Source organism: Ananas comosus, unplaced genomic scaffold (assembly GCF_001540865.1).
Source record: "Ananas comosus cultivar F153 unplaced genomic scaffold, ASM154086v1, whole genome shotgun sequence".
NCBI lineage: Eukaryota > Viridiplantae > Streptophyta > Magnoliopsida > Poales > Bromeliaceae > Ananas > Ananas comosus.
The window spans coordinates 7,304-14,183 of NW_017891690.1; positions in this window are offsets into that span (position 1 = coordinate 7,304).

Below are 6,880 nucleotides of genomic sequence, written 5' to 3' on the forward strand. Positions count from 1 at the left end.
TTTGCACATATAGCAAACCACCCAATAAATCCCTAGATTCTTGGGATTGATCTATTTAGAAGCATGCTTAGGGTCCATTTGACCCATTCCAAAGCATAAAAACCCAAAACCCTAAGTTCTACAAGCTAGGGTTTGTAGCTTACCCCTTGAGCTACACCAACAGAGAGGAGAGAAAGAGAGGAAGATGGTCCAAGCCTTCTCTATCTTGTTCTCCTCCTTCTTCTTCTTCTTCTCCTCCTCCTTCTTCTTCTCTTTCTTCTTCCCCTTCTCTTTTGTTCTTTCTTTCCCAGAGAGAGAGAGAAGGAGCAAGAGAGAGTGTGAGAAAGAGAGAGAATGAGAGGGTGTGAGGGAGAGAGAGGGCCCGGCCCACTCTAATAAAGGCCATTTTGCATTTAGACCCCTCAACTTTTCCTCTATTGCACAGCCCTCACTGGGCAGTTTTCGCCCAGAGGGATCGGTCCCTGATCGGGGAGATCGGTCCCCGAGAGCTCTCCCTGCAGTCTGGGGACTTTTCGCGTTCGAGAACCGGTCCTCACCTGAGGGACCGGTCCCTGGGAGACCGGTCTCTCCTAAGAGACCGGTTCCCGAACGGGGAATCTTCAGGACTTAGCCAAATTTTGGCTTTCTCCCGCGGGTGTCACGCACGGGGACCGGTCCCCTCAGCTAGGGACCTGTCGCATCGACCTCCCCCGCGACCATCAGCTACGGGGACCGGTCCTTCCCTCCAGGGACCGATCCTCGAGAGCAAAAATCTGCTAAGTCCAGATTTTGCCTATTCTCGCGGACTCAACTCCAAAGCGCTTTTCGTGTTTTGGACATCTCCAACTCCCACAAAGGGTACACTCTCGACAGTTAGTCGATCCTGGGCGAAGTACAATCCTCGGTTTTCGAGAATTCACCTCCTTACATCCTCCCCTCCTTAAAAGGAGTTTCGTCCTCGAAACTAACTTGATTCTTTATTTTAATTCAAATTTATACCTTACTCCTCAAATAGATGAGGATGGTGTTTTCTCATCAGATCCTCGAGTTCCCAGGTGGCTTCGCGATCCTCATGATTGCTCCACCTGACCTTCACATAGGGAATTTCTCGATTCCTCAACTTTTGCATCTCTCGGGCGATAATCCCTATCGGAAACTCTTCATAGCTCAAGTCTCCTTGAAGTTCCGGCGGTTCATATAGCATCGCATGCTCGGGGTCGTGAATATACTTGCGGAGATTAGAGACATGGAACACATTGTGTACATCCGCAAGCTTCGGCGGCAAAGCAAGTCGGTAGACCACCGTGCCGACTCGCTCCAATATTTCATATGGTCCAATGTATCGGGGACTCAATTTTTCCCGCACTCCAAACCGCTTCACACCCCGCATCGGTGAAACCTTCAAGAATACGCAGTCACCTACCGCGAACTCTATATCTCAACGGCGCCTATCTGCGTAACTTTGCTGTCTCGACTGCGCCGTGAGCAATCTCTTGCGAGCAAGGCGGACTTTCTCTTCCGCTTCTCGCAACATATCTGGGCCGAACTCAGCACGCTCACCAACATCGCTCCAGTGTATAGGAGATCGACACGTCCGCCCATAGAGAGCCTCGAACGGTGCCATCTCCACACTAGCATGATAACTGTTGTTGTAGGCGAACTCGGCCATAGATAGATGGTCACACCAACTTCTCTTATAGTCAATGACACACGCTCGCAACGTGTCCTCCAGAGTTTGAATAGTTCTTTCTGTTTGCCCATCTGTCTGAGGATGAAATGCGGTGCTAAAATCGAGTCATGTGCCAAGGGCTTCCTGCAGGCTCTTTCAGAAATGTGAAGTGAACCGGGGGTCACGATCCGACACGATCGATTTCGGCACCCCATGCAGTCTCACTATCTCATCAAGGTATACCTGCGCTAACTTGTCGCCCGACCACGTTGTGTGGACCGGCAAGAAGTGAGCCAACTTTGTCAATCGGTCCACAATTACCCAAATTGCATCGTGGCCGCACGTTGAGCGAGGCAAACCGACCACGAAGTCCATCGATATGTCCTCCCACTTCCATACGGGGATTGGTAGGCTTTGAAGCTTTCCCGCTGGAAATCGACGCTCGGCCTTTACCTGTTGGCATGTTAGGCACTTTGCCACAAAGCGTCCAATATCACCTTTCATTCCCGGCCACCAATAATGCATTTTTAGTCCTTGATACATCTTGGTACCGCCCGGGTGATCGGCATATAGAGATCAGTGTGCTTCTTGCAAAATTAATTCACGAAGCTCTCCATCTTTCGGCACACACCATCGGTTTCGAAACCGAAGCGTACCATTGGCATCCACCTTGAAATCGCCGCCACGCCCTTCCTCGATGTTTCGCCGCACCTTTTGGAGTTCTGGGTCTGCGGGTTGCAGATCTTTAATCCTCTCCAACAAGGTCGGTTGGACAACGAGTGCCATCAACTGAGTCGGGACCTCGGGAGCGACCACTTCAAGGTCAAATCGCTCCATATCCAGCCACAGAGGTGTTTGCTGGGTAACATCAAAGGCGAGGTTTTTCGCCGGCTTCCTACTTAGTGCATCCGCGACCACATTTGCCTTTCCGGGGTGGTAGAGGATATCAACATCATAGTCCTTTAACAGCTCCAACCACCGCCGTTGACGCATATTGAGCTCCTTCTGTGTAAACAGGTACTTCAAGCTCTTATGGTCGGTATAGATCACGCAATGGGCACCATATAAATAGTGCCTTCACAGCTTCAAGGCGAAAATCACCGCTGCTAGCTCCAAATCATGGATGGGGTAGTTCCTTTCATAGCTCTTCAGCTGACGGGATGCATAAGCGATCACCTTCCCGCCTTGCATCAATACACACCCCAACCCAAGATAGGAGGCATCACTGTAGACCACAAAGTCTTCGCCCTGCACCGGTAGGGCGAGCACCGGAGTCGAAGTCAGTCTTTGCTTCAACTCTTTGAAACTCCGGTCACATTCTTCGCTCCAGACAAACTTGGTGCCTTTCTGAGTCAGGCGGGTAAGTGGAATCACTATTTTGGAAAAGCCTTCCACAAACCGCCTATAGTAGCCCGCCAAGCCCAGGAAGCTTCGAACCTCCGTGACATTCGTCGGGCGCGGCCAATCCTTGATTGCCTCAACTTTCCTCGGGTCTACAGAAACTCCACCTGCGGAAATCACATGCCCTAAGAAGGCGACCTCGCGGAGCCAGAAGTCACACTTCTTCAGCTTAGCATATAGCTTATCCTCCTGAAGGACTTAAAGCACTATCCTTAAATGCTCAGCATGTTCCTCGTCACTACGAGAATAGACCAATATGTCGTCTATGAAGACCACGACAAATCGATCCAAAAACCTCATGAAGATACGGTTCATTAAATCCATGAACGTCGCTGGAGCATTCGTGAGTCCAAACGGCATGACGGTGAATTCGTAGTGTCCATACCGTGTGCGAAACGCAGTTTTCTGCACATCCTCCGGCTTGATTCTCAGTTGGCGATAGCCGGATTGCAAATCTATCTTTGAGTACACACACGATCCCTGCAACTGATCGAACAAGTCGTCGATTTGGGGTAGTGGGTACTTGTTCTTGATCATGACTCTGTTCAATTCTCGATAGTCCACGCAGAGTCGGAACGATCCATCCTTCTTCCGCACAAACAACACCGGGGCTCCCCACGGGGACACACTTGGCCGGATAAATTTCTTGTCGAGAAGGTCTTGCAATTGACTCCTCAACTCCTTCAATTCCGCCGGCACCATTCGGTACGGAGCCTTCGAGATCGGTGCGGTACCGGGAACTAAGTCTATGACAAACTCGATCTCCCGATCAGGTGGTATCCCCAGCAACTCCGTCGAAAATACATCCGGGAACTCCCGCACCACCGATAGCTCCTCTAACGTTGGAGCTACTCGCTCCACTTCCACAACAGTTGCCAAGAATGTCGGGCAACCGCTGTTGACTAATTTCCTTGCTCTTGTCGCCGACACCGTCGCGACGAAGCACGAGCTTTGGCAAGCCCGATATGTAAACTCCTCTTGTCCTGGTTCACGGAATGTGATCACCCTGCTCTTGCAGTCGATCGTTGCGTGATACTTCGAGAGCCAGCCCATACCCAGAATGACGTCGTAAGCCTCAAGCTTTGTGAGTTCCAGTGTCCGGATAGGCATAATCCAGTCGCCTATTTGTACGGGACACGACGCACACTCCGAGTAAGTGTTAAACGTCGACCCAGGGCCCTCCACTCGCCACTTGTCACTCGCCTCTATATGTATGCCATGCATGCGTGCAAATGATCTACTTATGAATGAATGTGTGGCTCCTGTATCAAATAAAGCCCTGGAGCAAACTCCGTTAATCAAAACCATACCTGCCACAAGGCGATGCTCCTCCGCCTCCGTAGGTTCCTCAGGTTGGACCTGAGCGGCGAACACCCATCCGCTCGGGGCCGATCGCGCCACTTCAGGTTGACGCGGCGTCAACGTGCGTCCAGTCGACGCGGCCGTCGGTGGAGCTCCTCCATAGTGAGCGGAATCGCCGGCGCCGATGCAGTCGAGGGGGCAGGTGAGGCTCCTTCTCCAGGGCAATCTCGAATGAAGTGCCCCGGTTGCCCACACTTGTAGCACTTGCCTCGACCTTGTTCACAGCGCGAGACCGGATGGTCTCTGCCGCATATCATGCAGCGCCGCACTCCACCGCCCTTCTGTTGAGTGCGCGGATGCTTCGGGGGTTTCTTGTAACGTGTCTGTCCTCCCGAACTACCGCCGCCTTGGCGTTTCTTGCCCTTGTCCTTAGACTCGGCCAACGCCTCACGCTTCTCCCGCACGTGAGCATCTCCGTGCTCCGCCCATAGGGCTCGATCGAAGACCTCCGCAAAGGTCGTAAGCTTGAGTATCTGCACGGCCTTGTAGATCCCCGGCCGAAGTCCTCGCAAGAACCACTCGGCCCAGTCCCGGTCATCCTTCACAACATCGGGACACAGTCGATAATATGGGAGAATTCTTGTTCATACTCCGCCACTGAGCGGTCCCCTTGCTCTAGCTTGCAGAATTTCTCCTTGAGCTTCCGCTTTAGTGTGTCGGGGAAATAGTTGGCGAACATCTCCCGCTTGAATTCTTCCCACAGCATCGGCGGAAGACCAGGAAGCCGATCCCGTCTAACGCGCTACCACCAAACCTTCGCTGCCTTTTCCAAGCAATGGGTGGCGAGATACACCTTGTCCCTCTCCAAGGTACGCAAGTCGTCGAAGAGGGTTTCCATCGAGTCGATCCAAGACTCGACCATCTCCGGTTCCACCTTCTCGCCCTCAAAAGTTGGCGGATGGAACTTGTTGAACTTGATAAGAGCCGCCAATGCGCGCTCTCCCTCCACGTCTTCGGCCGTCACATCGGGTGTAGCCGATCCCGATGCCGCCTGTGGTGCGATCGCTGGCGGTGGGCGTGCCGTCACCGGAACCGCCACTATGCCCTCACCCTCTGCCACTCCAGGTACGTGAGTCGGGGGTGCGGGCGGACCACCGCCTTCATTTGTCGTCGCAGCCGCCGCCGCGATCTGCCGCTCTAATAGATCCTGGAGCCGCTCGAATCTGGTCTCCTGGCGCTTCACCACGCTGGTCAGCGCGGTCACTTGCACTTGCAACCGATCGATCACGCTCGGTTCCTCCTGCTCGGGCACCTCAGGAGTCGGTGCTGGGGCAATCCTATGCGTGTAGCGTCTTGGAGACATTAGCCCCTGAAATGCAACTACTTGGACAGTCATCTTAACCATTTACCTCGTCCCAATTACGACACATGACGACTCAACCACAAAATCGGGCAGAAGCACACAAGTGCACTTGTTCTAGGCTCTTGGTATCATGTCGTCGGCCGCCAACACAACCACCTCAAGACAAGAACTCATACAACTTGAATCCGTCTCCAATCACAACTAGAGACATGTTACCAACTTCGACCCAATCGAATTAACTTCCGCCATCGCTATAGGTTCACGTTCCGCTCACGCACCTATAACCTTAGGGCTGACCAACCTAGGGTCTCCTAGGTCATCCTAGACTCTCTCTTTACTTGCTCTTATGGCTCTGATACCACAAAGGCTGTCACGCCCCGCCCCGAAACCACTACCAATTTGGCACGGTTCGGCCGCGGCGGCGGGCCGCCGAACGGATAGCACCTCCCCTGTCCGCCCAAGGCTCAACAACAAGAATGTGTATAAGAATTTACCCAGGAAATCAAATTCTAAACGTACACATTCATAAGGGCACAAACAGTGCCAACAATATAAAGAGCAAGCGATCCACAAGATAAGGCATGTGAAATAAAGAGAGTACCTTGCTAACTAATATATTAGTTCCATCATTTTCATTTACATCATTTTCTTTAAATGAGTACATTTTTCACCTCCAAAATACATAGCTCTCAAGATCCTCACCTACAATAAATCTCTCTCTCAATACATAGGTGACTAATGCAAAAAGGAAAGCTACTATACTACTACTGTAATATACCGAAAATTCGGAAAGTAAATATCGAACTTTAGTCAAATTGACCAAAGTGCGAGGACGGTACACTTCGGAAAGTCCGAAGGTGTTAAAATGAGTAAAAGTGCGTTGTGAAAGATTTTCGAGAGCTAAGGAATCAAAAACCTGCAAACTGCAGTTTTTGAGCTCTCAGGGACCGGTCCCTGGTGGGAGAGACCGGTCCCCGAACGCGCAAGAATTGAGAAAAGTCGAAAATCGACTAAGTCCCTGAGAACTAGCTTTCGGGAACCGGTCCCTCCCTGAGAGACCGGTCCCCGAGAGACCGGTCCCCCGAGAGAGAGACCGGTCGCATCGCGCGGGGCAGCTCTGGCTACGCTGGGACAAGCTTCGGGAACCGGTCCCTGATGGAGAGACC